Raw genomic sequence first — 17827 nt, forward strand, 5'->3', positions numbered from 1 at the left:
GCATTTCATGCATCGGTGAACCGTTTCCCCCAACGGTTGACTGATGTGTATCCTATGTGGTGCTTACCTGTCAGCATATACATAAAAAACGGTGATAAAAATCACCTTACTGAATAGTATAATATTGCTCACTTTCTACGTGGCAGAAGCGTTTTTTTTGTAAAAAACAAATCTTGAAAGCATGAACGTTTTTTCTTGAAAATCGGTCCCAAAAAATACCCACGCTTCCAAACACCATGAAAATTTAATAAATTCCAACTCAACCCGATCCAAGTTGCACCCCTAAGTAAACCCTCCCACCAGGCTTGTGAAAAAACTTTCTAAGTTTCAAGTCCAAGGCTAGTTGCAGGGCTTCAAGTAATACCTTGGCCTCACACTCCACCTGAGAGCACAATGGAAGAGGAACAGCCCTAGCAACCACCACGGAGCCAACATGATTTCTGATCACTAAACCAGCACCAGCTCTATCAGCAGAGACCGCACCACCGAAATTAACTTTCAGCGAGTTAACAGGAGGTCTCAACCAACAACTCTCATGGCGAAGAGCAGGTAATGATCTTCCAGAGAGAATGCAAAACCATCCCTTGCAAATCAATAACCTGGGCTTCAATATATGACTGAACTTTTGACACGACCAGATGACACAAAGGCCTGACGTAAGGTTATAATGGACCTGGGCCTAGGTTTTAGCACCATGGCCTAGACTGAGCCATACCATCTACTTCTTAACTCTTTCAGCCAAGTTACTATAAGCCCGATCTAAGCTTATGATGGGCCTGAGTTAAGGCCCTGTTATATATGCCCTCTGCTTCTTTCAGTAAAGTTACCAGAGAGGTCAGATGTTTTCATTTGCACTCTCATGCATTGCACTAGTGCAAATAAAATTGCATTGCAACTATTTTAGCAATGGGACAAACAAGGAGCCCATGAAAACATTTTTTTTTCATCTGTTGCCCCAACATGGGAAAATCTATAATGTCGAAAGGTATATATATATATATATATATAAAATAAAAAGAGAAAAGTTTTCTAAAAAAAAATAGAAAGAGAAAAGAAGGGAGGTGATGGTCCTCTCACCACAGAGCTCACGCGTACCATCTCCCCTTAATAGTCAATGCTTGTAACATCTCCCCTGCCCATTAAATCCTTATTTTCCTCTTAAATATCTCTTAATCCCTTTTGTCTCTGTCTAATAAAGTAGGGTGTAAATTAAATGGGTTGAGTTAGGTTAAGGGTCAAACTTATAAATACGAACCTTAGCTTGGACCCATATTAATGTCTAAAAACCCAAATTTGCCCACCAATATATGGGGTGAAGCAATCTAAACAAATCATTGCTCCTTTTGGGTTATCAGGTTTTTCCTTCGATTTTGAATTTTTCCCTCTTTGTTTTTTATTAATTTTAATTTAACATAGATTTGTTTAATGAATTGTTCTGTTTCAATAATAAAATGTAGTAAGAAAGAACTAAACGCGAGTTTTTGATTATCTTCATTAGTTCAATTTTGAAATTGTTTTTTTCTTTTTTAACTTGTTTATTAATCTCATATTAAGCACATTTTTTTGGCTTTATAGAATTATAAAATGGGAGATAACCCATTACCCCAACCCAGGTCTCTGCTACAACTAATTAAATAAGGTATCAACTATCAACTGAGTCACCATCAGTTGGTTTATGTGCTTCTTATAATAAATAAGCTATACAAAAAGAAAAATTGAAGCTAGAAATACAATATCGCATGCATTGCTCAGGTCACCATTAGCAATATTGAAAGAACATTGACCAATAAACATCCCGTCAGTTCTGATGAAAACCACCCTAATTGGTTACCACTTTGATGATACTAATTGATTGGTTATAAGTATTTCTAGTATCAAATTAATCCAACTTGACTACATTGATTAATTTTGATGAATAATGTGATCTATCATTGGGCCGGCAATTGGGTAGATTTGTTGATCATCTGCACATCCCATTGGATTTGCTTCACTTCGTAGGAAATTGACTAGTCGATTTGCCATTATTACTGCATTTGTATGTTGACGACGAATATCGTGGTCCCCCGCTTAGAAACAACAATTGAAAGGAAGCAACTAGCAATGGAGGGTCTAATAGATCCAAAGGCGAACAATTGGTTTAAGATTACCCTCGCCCGTCTCCACCACATGGTGTGCTCCAGGGTGAAAGCCATATGACTATATGAGATGGTTTTGGATGCAGAAGGAAATAAAGGATATAAATAAACAATTGAAGAAGTAAAAATGAAAGTAACGAAACTTAGCTTCAATTCGTCTCCTCTAAAAAAAGGGTTTGATTTTACGAGGACTCCTACAGCTTCTGGCCTTCTGCATTATTGATGGGTACTCTTCCTATGATGAGTTAATTGAACATCTTGTCAGTCTTCACGTTGCACACAGCCCACTGCAATTTAAAGAGAACAGCATTTATTTCTTTTGCAGATGGTGTTTGGGTACGCCTACCTTTTGCCTACCTTATTTTTATTATTGCATGGGCTTTGTACAATTAATTAACAAGCATGCGTGAGATGTAGGTTTTCTCTTTTCTTCTTCCTCGATCGTCAAGTGTTTTCTCCCTCGTGTTTTGAATGGCGGATGATTCTACAATACAAGAGCTCTCTCGCCTCCTTCTCCCTTCCTCTTCTTCTCCACTTTTAGCAAACTGAGATGATATTTCTCCGGTGGATGACTGGCAACGAAGTTTGGTCTGTAGAGTAATAACTGACAGACAATTGCGTGTTACAAGTCTTAAGAGAGATGCTGGTTAAATCCTGGAAGACTGCTCTTCACAGTGGTATATTAGATTTCACCGATAACTCATTTCTTGTCCGATTCCCAAGCAGCTATGAGCGTGACCAAGTATTTGAAAAGGGCCCGTCCGTGGTTATTTAATAATGATCTCGTTGCCGTGCAAAATTAAAAGTTGTTCCACATAAGCCACCAGAAACTTACACTTTTCGTCATGCAGATTTTTATGTTCCATCTACTGGGGTTACCGGTAGACTATCTGAATATTAATGCGGCCATGCATATTGGTTCTAGTATTGGTCGGCCGTATCGCCCTTCTGGGAACGAGACAACAAATTAAATGGAGCAGATTTATCAGGTTGAAGATTTCCATCGATATTTCCTCCCCTTTAGATCAACAGGTTCCTTATACACTTCTGGATGGGAAGACCATTAATGTTAGGGTGCAACATGGTTGTTTAACCTCAGCTGAAGCCTACAAATTCCTATCCTCTTCTCAAGAAGCTCACTCTTCCTCATCGAATTTTGCTTTTGGAGAAGTAGCTTGGAACCAATTTTGGAAGATCAAGCACCTTCCACCTCGTGTCCATGTATTCCTTTGGAGATGTTTAGTGGGTGCATTACTTGTTGAAGCATCATTGGTGAGACATAGTCAGCATATCAGTCCCATTATATTTGTTGCCTATGCGAACAGGAGGAGGAAATCCTCCCCCATTTATTCTTTATCTGCCCTACTGTCCAGCGGGTCTGGTTTGCCTCTAATTTATCTTTCCGGGTTGATTGTAACTCTCACTAGACGTTGCAAGAGTGGTTGATGAATTGCTGGTATCATGTAGATGTTCAAACATCTTCGGCTGAACTGTCTATTTTTGCTCAAGCTACAATCTACATGTGGAACATTTGGAAAACACATTGCAAAACTGTTATGAAAGGTGAGACTTTTAACCCTAATTCAGTGATTTTGGCCTCTCAATCCCAGTTAAAGTTTGAAAGATAGAAACCTAAAAGAATGGGTGATCGAATTTCATTAGACAATTAAGAGCTTGTACAAGGCTATATACGTATAAGAAGAATAATGAAAGAATTAGAAACAATTACAAGAATAGAAATTACAAATTAAGGCAAGAGCTTCATTAGGAAACTTCCAAAGAGGAGAGTTTCCTTTTTGCTTTGATTGGTCTGTCTATGGTAGGAATTCTCTCAATAGTAGCTGGTCAATTTTTAGCAGGAAGAATAGAGCTCTCTTTGGTAGGGGATCTAGAGCTCTCTTTGGTAGGAGGAAGCCAAGGGCTGGTCGACTCCTCAATATGCCCCCTCAAGTGAAAATGGGCAGGAAACACATGAAGCTTGGACCTAAGCCAGTCAAACCGGTGAGATGACAAAGGCTTAGTCAAAATATCCGCAACTTGGTCTTCAGTAGGAAGGAATCGCACCACCAAGGACTTTTTAAGAATAAGATCACGAAGAAAGTGAAAATCGACCTCAATGTGTTTAGTGTGAGCACGAAAAATGGGATGAGTCGCAAGGAAAGTGGCCCCATTATTGTCACAATAGAGAACCGGTGGCGATTGAGTTTTGACACCCAGATCAAAGAGAAGAGAGTTCAGCCACAATAGTTCCGTAGTAGCACTAGCTAGAGCTCGAAATTCAGCCTCTGTGCTAGACCGAGCTTTTGTAGGCTGCTTCTTAGTGCTCCACGAAACCAAATGAGAACCAAGAAAAATACTATATCTGCTAGTAGAATGTCTGTCATCAAGGCAACCAGCCCAATTGGCATTGGAGTATGCTATCAAGGTGTTCGATGAATGTGCCAAGAAAAACAAACCGGAGTCAATGGTTCCATTGGGATACCTCATAATCCTCTTTACTGCACCCCAGTGTTCATCAATAGGAGCTTGTAAAAATTGTCAAACTTTATTCACTGCAAAGGCGACATTTGGCCTTGTCAGAGTGACATACTAAAGGACACCTACAATGCTCCGGTACTGAGTGGGATCAGATAGCGGTTCACCATTAAATCGAGAGAGCCAGAATGAGGTGGCCATTGGACAAGAAACAGGTTTGGCCGCAGCAACGTTAGTCTTCAACAGAAGATCCAAAATATACTTACGCTGAGAAAGAAACAATCCGGTTGCATCACGATGAGATTAAATACCAAAAAAGTAGTGCAACGACCCCAAGTCTTTTAGAGCAAAGGTCTGAGATAAATTGTCAATAAGGTGAGAAACATGAGCAGAGGAGGATCCAGTAATAATAAAATCATCAACATAAACAAGAATGTAAATGGTAATTGGTTTTTGGCTATAAATGAACAGAGAGGGGTCACACTAGGAACCCCGAAAACCGGCATCATATAGACCATTGCTCAACCGGAAAAACCAAGCCCGATGAGCCTGTTTGAGCCCATAGAGAGCCTTATGAAGTTTGTAGACATGATGGGGGTAATTGCTGTCCTCAAAGCCTTTCGATTGACGCATAAAAATAGTCTCGGTAATAAATCCGTTAAGAAAGGCACTATGAACATCCAACTAGCGAATATCCCAACCACGGGAAGCTGCAAGAGCAAGAACAGTGCGCACAGTAGCAGGTTTGACTACAAGACTGAAAGTCTCAGTGAAGTTGATGCCCGAAACCTAAGTGAAGCCTTATGCAACAAGACAAGCTTGGTAACGATCAATGGAACCGTCAAGGTGCCATTTGATTTTGAAAACCCATTTAGAGCTAACCACATTCATAGAAGCATCATAGGGAACCAATTCCCAAGTACCATTCTGAAGCAAGGCATGAAATTCGGCAGCCATGGTAGCCCGCTAATGAGGAGACTTGGAAGCCTATCCATAATTGGAAGGTTCCTCCTCATGAATATGAACATCATGTAGTAAAGAAGTTGGGAGATGATGGCAAGTGGCAATTAGTGCCTGAGCCGACCTAGACATCATAGACCTTGTCATCATTGTTTGAGTGTGCAATAGAGGATCTACAATAGGAGTTCTGTCCAATAATTCCTGAATAGGGCGGGTATGCAGAATTGGTAGGGAATCAGCATTGAGAGAAACTTCCTGGTCTAGCTCAAAGGAAGAAGTAGCAGATGCCTCATTAGTAATAGATATAGATGGCAGGGGAGAAGATGATACCTTAGGAGAAGGAAGAGTTGGACATGTGTCATCACTAATGGTGCCTAAATAAAGAAGAAGAACTCCAGTGGGAGTAATAGGGATGGAAGGTGGCGATGACTGTGCTAATCCAGGAAAGGAGTGCTCATCAAAGATAACATGTCTAGAAATTATTTCTTTGCCAATAGCAAGATTGTAATAACGGTACCCTTTGTGACTATTGCTGTAGCCAATAAAGATATAGGGAGCAAAGTGAAAAACCATCTTGTGTGCATTATAAGGCCGAAGAAGAGGGTAACACTTACAACCAAACAATTTCTCATAAGGAGAGAGATTACCAAGGCTCGGAGTTGGCAGTCGATTGACGAGGAAGATGATAGTTTCAATAGCATCTATCCAGAAGGACTGGGGGAGAAAGGAGGACGCAAGTAGAGACAACGTGGACTCAATAATGTGCCGATGTTTACACTCAACACTGCCATTCTGCTCATGCATAAAAGAACAACCGAGGCGGTGAATAATACTAGCATTATCAAGATAACGAGAGAGATTGCGAAATTTGCAACCCCAATCACTCTAAAACATCTTAATTTTTGTAGAGAAAAGGTTTTCCACATGATTCTTAAGGTTAATAAAAGCATTAAACACATTCGACTTCCGTTCAAGAGGAAAAATCCATGAAAATCAGGAATATGCATCCACAAAGAAAACATAGTATTTAAATCCCTTATTGGAGAAAGTTGGGGCAAGTCCCCATACATCAGAAAAAACTAGTTCAAGAGGAGCAGAAAAAGTGGTAGTTGAAGATGGTAGATTTAAACGATGGGTTTTACCTATTTGGCAAGCTTTACACACAAAATGACAACTGAAAAAGCCAGAATAAAATAAACCAAATTTAGAAATAATATTTTTCACAACTCGAAGAGATGCATGACCAAGTCATTAATGCCATTCTTCCATATAAGTTTTCTTGCCTACAAAAGTTGTCAAATTCTCTATTTGTTTTGAACTACTCTAGGAAACTGATAGAGTCCGTCTCTACTAGGTCCTCGGAGTAAAACTCTCCCAGTATGGTCCTTTAAGACAAAGAAATCTGGATAAAATTCAAAAATCATATTATTATCCTTGGTAAATCTACTCACATATAGAAAATTTTTAGTAAGAGAAGGAACATGAAAGATATTCTTCAAGGCAAACTGATTATGATTGCAAACTAGAGAAACCGATCATGTATTATTTATAGTCAAGCATGTTCCATTACCAATCTTGACTTGATCAGAACCTTGGTATTCAGTTTGGACTTGTAGGTTATCAGCATTTGGTGTCATGTGATGAGTGGTGCCACTATCTGGATACTAGATTGGATCAAATCCGGTTCCATACGTAGAGCTGTTGTGTGAGATGCCGCTGTGAAAGGCTGTAGGATCTGCCGGATGTTCTCTCCTTGATACAAGAGATCAAATCTCTTGTAACACGTCAGTGCTCCATGCCCTGGCTTGTTACAAAGATGACAAATAATACTATTTCCTCTTCGACGACCTTGTCCACGGCTTGAGGGCTGACCACCACGCCCTTGCCTCTGCCACAATTGTTGCCACCCCTGCCTTGATTGTAAAAACTCTGAGAAGGCTAAAAACTGTTAGTCGAATTTTTATTATTATTCATTGCAAGATTTGCATTAGGACTTTCATTGGAAAATTTGTGTTGTAAAAGCCAGGCTTCATGACTTAGAAGTAACCTAAGAGCATCACTAATATTGAGCTTATCTGCATCAGCTCGATTTGTAATGGTTGTAATAAGGGATTCATACTCACTGCCCAAGCTGAATAGAATGTATAAAACCATATATGCTTTTGCTTCTGGTTCTGAGACTATAGAAAGATTGTCTGCAATTATTTTGGCTTTCTGAACATAATCGCTGATGGACAAATTCCCTTTCTTGATGTTTTAAAGTTGACGCCTGAGTTGAAGTACCTGGATCGAAAATGAGAAGAGAAAGATCTCTCCAAAGCACTCCAAACTTTGGCGGCTGTAGAGAGTCCAATGACTTGTGCTAGGACTTCTTCAGTTAAAAAAGCTACAAGCTAGCTTAGGACCAGCTTATCTAACTGCACCCAGGTGGAAAATTCTAGGTTCAGAATTCTCTTACTGTTATCAATAGGATCTGGAATCACTTCTGAGGGAGGTTTAGCCAATCCATCAATGAGCCCTGCCCATCAAATTGTGGGCTCGAAGTACTGGAAGCAATTGAGCTTTCCAGAGAAGAAAAGTTTCGCCATTGAGTTTGATTGTCAGATAATGAGAAATACTAGGAATGGAACTGATGTTCATTGGTAGGGAAGAATTCTGGGAAGAGGTTGAGCTCGAGCTCATTATCTCAGAAGCAATGGAGGTGTTGTAGGCCATGGCTCTGATACCAAGTTAAAGCTTGAAAGATAGAAATCTAAAAGAATGGGTCAAATTTCATTAGACAATTAAAAACTTGTACAAGGTTGTATATATACAAGAAGAATAACGAAACAATTAGAAACAATTACAAGAATAAAAATAACAAGTTAAGGCAAGAGCTTCATTAGGAAACTTCCAAAGAGGAGAGCTTCCTTTTTGCTTTGATTGGTCTCTCTATGGTAGGAATTCTCTAAATAGTAGCTGGTCCATTTTTAGCAAGAAGACTAGAGCTCTCTTTGGTAAGGGATCTAGAGCTCTCTTTGGTAAGAGGAGGAAGCCTAGGCTGGTCGACTCCTCAATAATCCTAAATAAACTTGATCTCGTTCAATCTCCCTTCTGCCTTGGGTACTACGTCATCTCGACTCTCTACAATTCATTCAAGGTGTTGGGAAGCTCCTCCCCCAAACTTTCTCAAGCTTCATTTTGATGGGGTTTCTAATCATTTGGTGGGTGGAGTTGGTTTCATTTTACGAGACTATGTTGGATTCTTTTGTTATGCACGTTCTATTGGAAACCCACTTCTACTCGAAGCTCAGGTAGCCCACTTAGCTCTCCTTTTTGTAGTAGAATTGGGAGCCACTTTTATCATTCTCAAGGGAGATTCTCTTACAGTTGTTGAGAGTTTGTTAACACTGATTCTCCGTCTCTGTGGAAGATCAAACGTCTTATTGAAGATAGAAAACTCCTTATGTTGAGCATCCCTCACTGTTTGGTTCGTTGGATCCCTCGTGGGGCTAACCATGCAGCGCACAAATTGGCCAAACATATGCTTAGAGGTGTAAAGTGTGTTGTGCCGGGCCGGCATGGCACAGCTCGCGGGTGGCCCACCCAAAGTGCGAGCTGTCACGGACCGTGTCGCCCTCCCCGGTGAAAAATTTGGGGGTCAGCCTAGCATGACCCAGGTCCATGCGGTCTCGTGCCATGCCATGCCGCGGGCCGGGCTGGCCCGTGGGCCAAGCCTTGGTCCAAGTCATGCCATGGACCGAGTCAAAGCTATTTTTGCCTATTTATTTAAAAAATTGAAAAAAACTTAAATTTTTAATTTTATATGAATTTTGATGTATACAATTGCTTATATATACAATAGTTAAATAAATTAGTATATAAAATTGAAAATTATTTATTTTATTAATATATTATATACTATATATTATTATATAATTATAATTTATAAAAATATAATATATAAATATATATAAATAGTACATATGGGCCTTGCTAGGCTGTGCCGGCACGCGGGCCATAGGCGGCACAACCCACTTGGTCGTGTCATGCCGTGCTAACCCATGGACTTTGAACCCCAAGCCAGCATGGCACAGGCCAACATGCCAAACTTGACACACCCCATGGGTTGTCATGCCATGCCGGGCCAGGCGATACTGCGGGGCGGCACGACCCGATTTACACCTCTACATGCGCTTTCTGTTTCTTCTCTTTTTACTTGGTCTTTGCCCACTGAATTTCATATTTGATACTTTGTCTTCAGATTGTAATACCGAGCAGGTTTTTTAATGAAAGTAAGCTGTCATCACTCTGATGACAGGCTTGTTTGCCTTCAAAAAAATAAATAAATTTTAATAAAACTATTATATATACAAGACACAATGAAGAGGAAATCTGTTCAAATGGGATGTCTTTTCTCTATGATTTGTTAGTAAAATCTCATAAACGCTGTGTTTGTTTGTAATGCAAACATTGAACTCGTGAAAATATGCATTATAGTTTGCATGGGTTTGCATCTATTTGTTTGACATAGAAAAATCCTTCCAAGAGGTTGCAAAGTTGCATTTACAATGATAACTTTCTCTTCTCTCTTTATAAGTTGTCATTTAGCCGAACAAATGAAAGAAAAAATATATACCATATATATCTATATAAGAACATAACTTTCTTTTCTCTCTTTATAAGTTGTCATTTAGCCGAACAAATGAAAGAAAAAATATACCATATAAGAAAGAGGAGTGTAGGGGAGGTGAAGGATCTCTCACCACAAGCTAGGCTCAGATGGAGCCTCCTGTTCTCTCCTCAATATATGTGTAAAATTAAAAATAGAGTTTATTAAAATGACAAAAGTAAATTTTTAAATCAAGAATCTTAATTTCCTATCGTAAAATCTCATAAATCTTAAGGTACAGACATGTCTCCTCATAAAAGATCTCCTAATTTTCTTTATTAAAATTTATACTTACTCTATTCTAATAAAAGCATTCTCAAAATTTTCTCACTTGGGTGGGGTTAATTAAGGGCCAATCCAAAATTAACCCTATACAAGACCTAAATTTTCCAATCCAAAACCTAACCAAATTTCTATTCAACCTGATTCATCTGCATGAATTTAGTTATTAATTCGCCCTATTTAACAAAGATAAATACAAAAAACAAATGCGCAGTTGAATCAAGTTTGCACCTATAACGTAATATATTCATCTATTCACGCTTAATTAGCACGATGCATGCATTAAGCCATTAATGCTTTGCACCCCAAGCTTATGGTAGAGAGGTCCCCAACGATGTACACGTGAACGTTGGTCCTGATGACCATTCACAGATACCCAGTTGAAATTACACATAGAATGTGCTTAACACGGTGTGCGTGTGCGGTGCATTTAAATTTTTACACTTAGCATTACTCTTTTTGAAATGGAAGTGGTCGGGATTTTGGCTGTTGAGTTTTGCGTGGCGACAAGTTTCTTTATTTTGGTAAGGGCACAAGGGGGCCGGGACGAGTCACTCTGCTCATTACCCACGTGGCTTAACACTGCAGCGACCAGAACCTTGTTTGTTATTAAAGCAGAAAGATCAGATCGACTGTACGCTCTAGTAGGGTGGCAAAGCTCTGTCCAACCTGGCACTCGGCTCGACCTGTCCTACTCAAAAATCCCAACGATCAGATTCTGTGCTGTGAGTCTGAATATTTTGTTTTTTCTCCTTCTCCCATAATTAAAAGAATTTTTTTCTATTATATTATGATTTTCATTTAAGACATTGTCATCGGTATTGTCCCACTTCAAATTCGGACTCAATCACTTGATCCAAATTCGATCTGTATATGATTGGATGAGATAGGTTTGAATTTCAGATAAGTTATTTTAATTTCATTTTATTTACGATATGCAATATTTAGTTCAATTTATTAATATTTTGATCGTTTTTATCTTAAATGTACTAATCTTTTACATATATAGATGCTCTCTCCGTGCAGCAAATGGAATCTACTCGTGCGAGTAGATTCCCCCGTGAGAGCTCACAATCCAGTAATTACAGTAATTAATGAATAATTAATGGAATCTACTGATTATTACAGTAATTTAATAAATATATAATTAGTGATTATAATTAATAACTATTGTTATTAAAAATATTTTTAATAAATAGATATTTACTTTAAATTAAAATTATAAATATTGTTATTAATAAATTTAGTAATTATGGTTATACTAAAAATAATTAAAAATGTTATTAAAAGTATTGTTATTGATTATTTAATAAAATATTATAACTACTGACTATTACTAATAAATACTATTAATTTAATTTAATTTTGGTAATTATTAATTTAATGAATATTGTTAATAAATCCTATTCATAAATTTAATATTTACTGTTATATTAAAAATAACTAAATAATATTATTAAAACTATCATTAATGATTATTTAATTAAATAGTATAATTATTTACTATTATTGATAAATGTTGTTAATAACATTTTGACAATCAACGGTTCGACCGTTCAGTTCGAATGGATGGCCCATTCTAACAACAAAAATTATAAGCAAAAAATTACAAAACTGTTCTGGCCACTGGTTTTCGGATCAACGGTTCGAACGGATGGTCCATTCTGACAACAAAAATTATAGGCAAAAAATAGAGTTTGTGAGGTCAATTAAGTAGTATCATACGTGTTCTGTCATTCGAGCATGTGACTCATACGACTAAAAATGGAACCGTTCTGGCCACCATTTTTTTGGGTTGACGGTTCGAACGGACGACCCGTTCTAGCAACAAAAAATTACAGAACTATTCTAGCCACTAGTTTTTTGGTCAACGGTTCGATCGTCCGATTTGAACAGATGATTCATTCTAACAACAAAAATTACAAGCAAAAAATTGAAATGTGTGAGGTCCATTAAGCAATATCATATGTGTTATGTCATTCGAGCGTGTGACTCATACGACTCGAAAATGGAATCGTTCTGGCCACCGATTTTTGGGTTGATGGTTTGATCATCCGGTTCAAACTGATAGCCCGTTCTGACAACAAAAATTAAAAAAAGAAAAAAAAATGGCCAAAAACCATCGAACGGGCCAATAGGTTAATGGTTTGACCACTCGGGTTAATGGCTCGTTGACCGGTTCAACAGTTTTTAGCCAAGGACCGGGATTGGGGTAAAACAGAACTGGTTGCCTGGACGGTTCCCAATTAAAAAAAATGGATGACCCGTTCTAACAGTACTATACGTGTTATGTCATTCAAGTTTGTGATTCATACGACTTGAAAACGGAACCATTATGTCCACTGGTTTTTGAGTCAATGGTTTGATTATCCAGTTCAAACGGATGGCCCGTTCTAATAACAAAAATTAAAAAAAAATAAAAAAATAACTAAAAACTATTAAACGGATTAATAATTTGATCAAATGAGTAAAGAATCATTAACGAATTCAACAATTTTTGGGTAAGAAGCGGATCGATGAATCAACGGGTCGACGGTTCCATTGCCTTGTGCTATCTTATAATTAAAAGTAGCTATACAATCTATGTGCTTCAAAAGCATATACATTTTGTCGATCCATTTGCAACCCTAATAAAGAGGGTCTTTGTCTCTATAGCCTCAGAACAGTTTCCATCAATTCAAATTATTAGGGCTGCGTATTTGGATAAAAAAAGGAAGGTCCAAAATAGTTCCCCTATTTAATGTTTTAACTGTCTATTGCAACCGTTTTTTCCGTTACTTACCGTGTTCTTCAGTGAATGGTACCACCGTACAATACTGGCAACAGTTGCAGCCTGCAGGTTAGTCATTAGTGAACTGGAACTCCGGCCATGGTTATTTGATGCTAGCGTCACGGAAATGTAATAAATGAAGAGGTAAAATCTCCGTGAGGAGGCTATTATTATTGGGATGGTGACGTGGATTGTGGAATAATGGCATGGCTAACCCTAAGCATGCACACCGCGCATGATATATTTGGTCATTGGACTCATCCCAGTGACTAGATGATAGATAGATCGTGTAATATTTATTGGCAATTTCACCGAGTTGGTATCACAATGTTGTAAAAAGATTATAATATTGTGACCTAACTCTCCAATGTAAATTATTCTAACGCTCTTTTGTCAATACCATTTTCAGTTTGGTTTTCTTTTTCTTTTTTTATTTATATTTTATTTTCAGCATAGCAATAAAAACTTCATTCGCCAATTAATGGTGATTCAGTTGGTAGGTTTTCTGATTTATTAGAGTAGAGACCTGGGATCAAATCTCGCTGCCATCAGGGATTGGGATGGTTAAGGGAAAGGGGATGGGCTACCTCATGAAACTTAAAAAAAAAAAAAAAAAAAGAAAACAGAAACATCATTCCATAATAAGGGTGGACCACCCCCTTGTGTAACTCCGTTAAGCAGGAAAAAAAAAACAAAGATAAATGGGATCAAATCTTGCTGCCACGGGATTGGGAGGGTTAAGGGAAAGGGAATGGGCTACCCTCTGTTGTGTAGCCCCATGAAACTTAAAAAAAAAAAAAAGAAAAGAAAACAGAAACGTCATTCCATAATAAGGGTGGACCACCCCCTTATGTAACTCGTTAAGCAGGAAAAAAAAATAAAGATAAATGGGATCAAATCTTACTACCACCAGGGATTGGGAGGGTTAAGGGAAAGGGGATGGGCCACCCCTGTTGTGTAGCCCTATGAAGCAAAAAAAAAAACAGAAACGTCATTCCATAATAAGGGTGGGCCACCCCCTTGTGTAACTCCGTTAAGCGGGAAAATAAAACAAAGATAAAAAAAGTAATTGCCCGGCCCCATAGTCTTTATATTGCCAGCATCAGCCTTGATTTTTTTTTTTAAGGTAAATCTATCTAGTTAACCTACCTATGTAGGGAGATGATTATTGGCATTTTCTAGGAGTATCGTTGTTATATTATAAATAATAAAAATTAAGATAACTTATGTTTTCTGAATTTATTTATGTCACAAGTCCTCAAAAGACCCTTGGGATGAATTTGGGTATCTAAAACTAAAAGTCAGTAGAGGTAGCGGTGGATTCAAGTCGAGCCAAGTTTTATTTAAGTATATAAAAATTTTATATATAATATTTGTATATTTATTATTTTTATATGTATATGCATATATATATATATATAATTTCAATTAAGTTTACAAGCCAAATTTTATTAAACTCGAATTTGGCTTATAATTCAATTTAGATTAAATTGAACTGAGCTTTTGACAAGCTGAATTCATAACCACCCCTAAATAGAGGTTTATATTCTCAAAAAATAGGAAGAGGCCAAAATAACTTTTTTTTCTACTGTGTCCAAGTTCTAGCCAAGGCTTGGGGAAATGGCAATCTAACTTTCTTTGTCTTCATCCATGTTTAATGCATATTTTAACCCTAAAAAATAAGGCAACCTCACGGTCCTCACCTTTCTAATTGGAGAAAAATATAAAAGTAAAAACAAACCGTTGGATCGGAATCGCATGTGATGTAGCGCCCACGCATTGGCATCAACACTAGCGTCAACCACCTGAGCATTTATTAATAATAATAACTAATAAGTAATAACTGATAACCTCTCACCCACATGGGATGAGGATGATGATGATTATGGGAGTATATCGGATGGGACTTCGTGATACTAAAGTCTTGTAATTGCCAACATGTGCGGGTGCAGCCAGCATTCCCGTAAGCTGTAATTGCGCCGCAAGGATGGGACTTCGTGATACCAAAGTCGCCACCTCCCAACGCGGCAAGCCCTAATGTCAATTCTCACTTGTCAAAAAGATGAGGGGATGATAAATCGCCTCACAACATTTGAAGACCTTGACTTCCATTTCAAATATTGGGGATGATAAATCGCCTCACCCCATGAACCAAACCATCCCTAACCGGCCAATATAACTGTCACTTCTAATTTACAAAAGTACCCTCAACTGCCAGTAACGACCCGCAAGGACTCTTTTCGTTTAGTCCATTAAAAACTTATTAAATGCGGATTACAGGTTAGGACAGTGCAGGCCAGTAATGATCCGTGCACTGGTGCAAAAAACACAGTAGCTTGTTGGCTTTACTCAGCTTCAGCATCCTCTCACTGAACAAGAAAACTAGGAACTTGGAATTTGGAAAGGGACTTCCAAAAGAAAAAAAAAAAGGTTGACAGGTAGGGTAAGGCTGTCAATGTCTCTCGGATCCTGATCTCGATCCACTTGGTTCGTTAAAGTGAGATTCTAACCCTAAATTCCCAAATGATGAATCCATTTATAAAATTAGAAAAATCATGTTAAGAATTAAAATTTAAAACTCCACGCAATAAAGTACGCCCGCTTTATATTTCTATAATAGAACATCTTTTTATATATAATTATAAATTAAATCTTTGGACTAGAAAAATAAAGGAATAAACTTTCGATATTGTCCAATCCCCAACCCGGGATTGTGAGTCCTGTCCCGTGTTTAGTCTAATCTTAGGGCAAAGCAATTTAGTGTTAATGTTTAGTCTAATCAGGTCAGAGATCAAGTTTTACTTGGGTCGGGCCCAAACTGTACTAAACCCAATCTGTTTTCGTGCCTTGAGGGTTGGTAGCATGATTAGATGTTGTTAAAGAAAATGCGAGGCCAGTCACGAGGGACATCACCTAAGACCTGCCACGAGCCTCTCAGACTGTGTCTCGGCCTCGGGATTGATACACTGTAAATTCTAATCCGGAGATCACTTTCACTGCAGTGTGAACAAATCAAAATTGATCAGAATGCTTTATGCTCCCACACTTTATTAGTGTCGAGTTTAAAAAGTCTGGTACATAAGTGCTGTAAACCAAAGAACTGCTACAAAATTTTGAGGGAAATAATCAACTCTTTTTATTAAGGTCCCATTCGTTTTAATTTAACTTAATAAGTGAGTTTATGGTGGCAATTAAATTCAGTTTGGAAGGAGTATAAATACAAATATTTATTATATAAATACATATAATATGAAATACAAGATTTTGCACTCTACAAATTTGTATTTGTACTTCTTCTGAATTAAGCCTTAAAAAAATTTGTCTCAGCAAGTTTGGTAATAGTATTTTTCTGTAATATAACTTACCCTAGTAAACAGAAAGGTGGAGGAAGATTGTTTATCAGCGAATGTGTAATCTGTCCATCCTTCAGGATGGTATTAGTTATCCCAATAATTGATACTCTAAAAAATTTTCTTACAATGGGATCCATTATAACAGCATACGTATACATGGTCAATTACCCTGTTGACCAATTTACCCCCACAGGATTATGACAAACAAATGGGGCCCAAATACTCGGGGCAATTATATTCTGCCATCCACAAAGTAAAGTTTAGTTAGGTTGAGTTTTTATTTGATTTAGGAGAGGCTTAGATGCAAATACACCAACCTTAAGATAATGGTGTTGAAAGAAAAAGAACCAAACAAAGAATAAACCAAAAAAAAAAAAGAAAAAACTCCGTCTTCTGTAAATTGGATATATTGGGATAAAAAAAAAGTTCATTAGATCAGTGAAATAGGAGCTTCCCTACACAATCCCTTGGAAGTTCTTTCTTTTTTCGATGAATAAAACAATCACTTGGGGCGCCAGCCCCAAAGCTAATTTGCCACCTGTAAAAAAAAAAATGAGCGCGGATTCACCTACCAGCAAAATTGCCGCATGTAAAACCGATTTTGAGGAGGTAGGCAGGGCTTAAACTTTTAAGAGCAGCCATGAGGGAACTTGGACCGACAGCGCAAATATCCCGCACGCCACGTTTTGAGAAGAAGACAGCCTATAGACAAAGTCCATGACAAAAAACAACACAATGTTCTTCGCTACACTCCGTAGTTTGTACATTAGATGTGACCAGCTATCTCATTGATCCATAATTAGTAAACAATTACGTACCCAACACAATCAGTTCATTAGCCATGAAAGGACAAATTTACTGAATCACCTTCTCTTGGGTGGGCTTGCCACATACTTAGAAATTCATTTAATTTGTTCATGTCTAAGTAGTTTACAAAATTCGACCAATCAATCATGTCATTAATTTTCTCAAATATAACAAAACTTTTTTCCTACCTTGTAGGCGCCCTTCTGCCTACCTAATAAATTTTTCCGGTGGTAGGACATCAGTAAAACCAATCTTGACCATTTCAGTCCTCTTAATTTGTCTATGGAGAAAATCTTCTCAACTGTTGAAATTCTAAACAACTTTTTAATAATATTCTAACATTCAAGGAGAAGATAGATGCCAAAATAGTATAGTACATATTTGAGTACTTTTT

Source organism: Nelumbo nucifera, chromosome 2, assembly GCF_055504915.1.
Source record: "Nelumbo nucifera cultivar China Antique chromosome 2, China Antique-T2T, whole genome shotgun sequence".
NCBI lineage: Eukaryota > Viridiplantae > Streptophyta > Magnoliopsida > Proteales > Nelumbonaceae > Nelumbo > Nelumbo nucifera.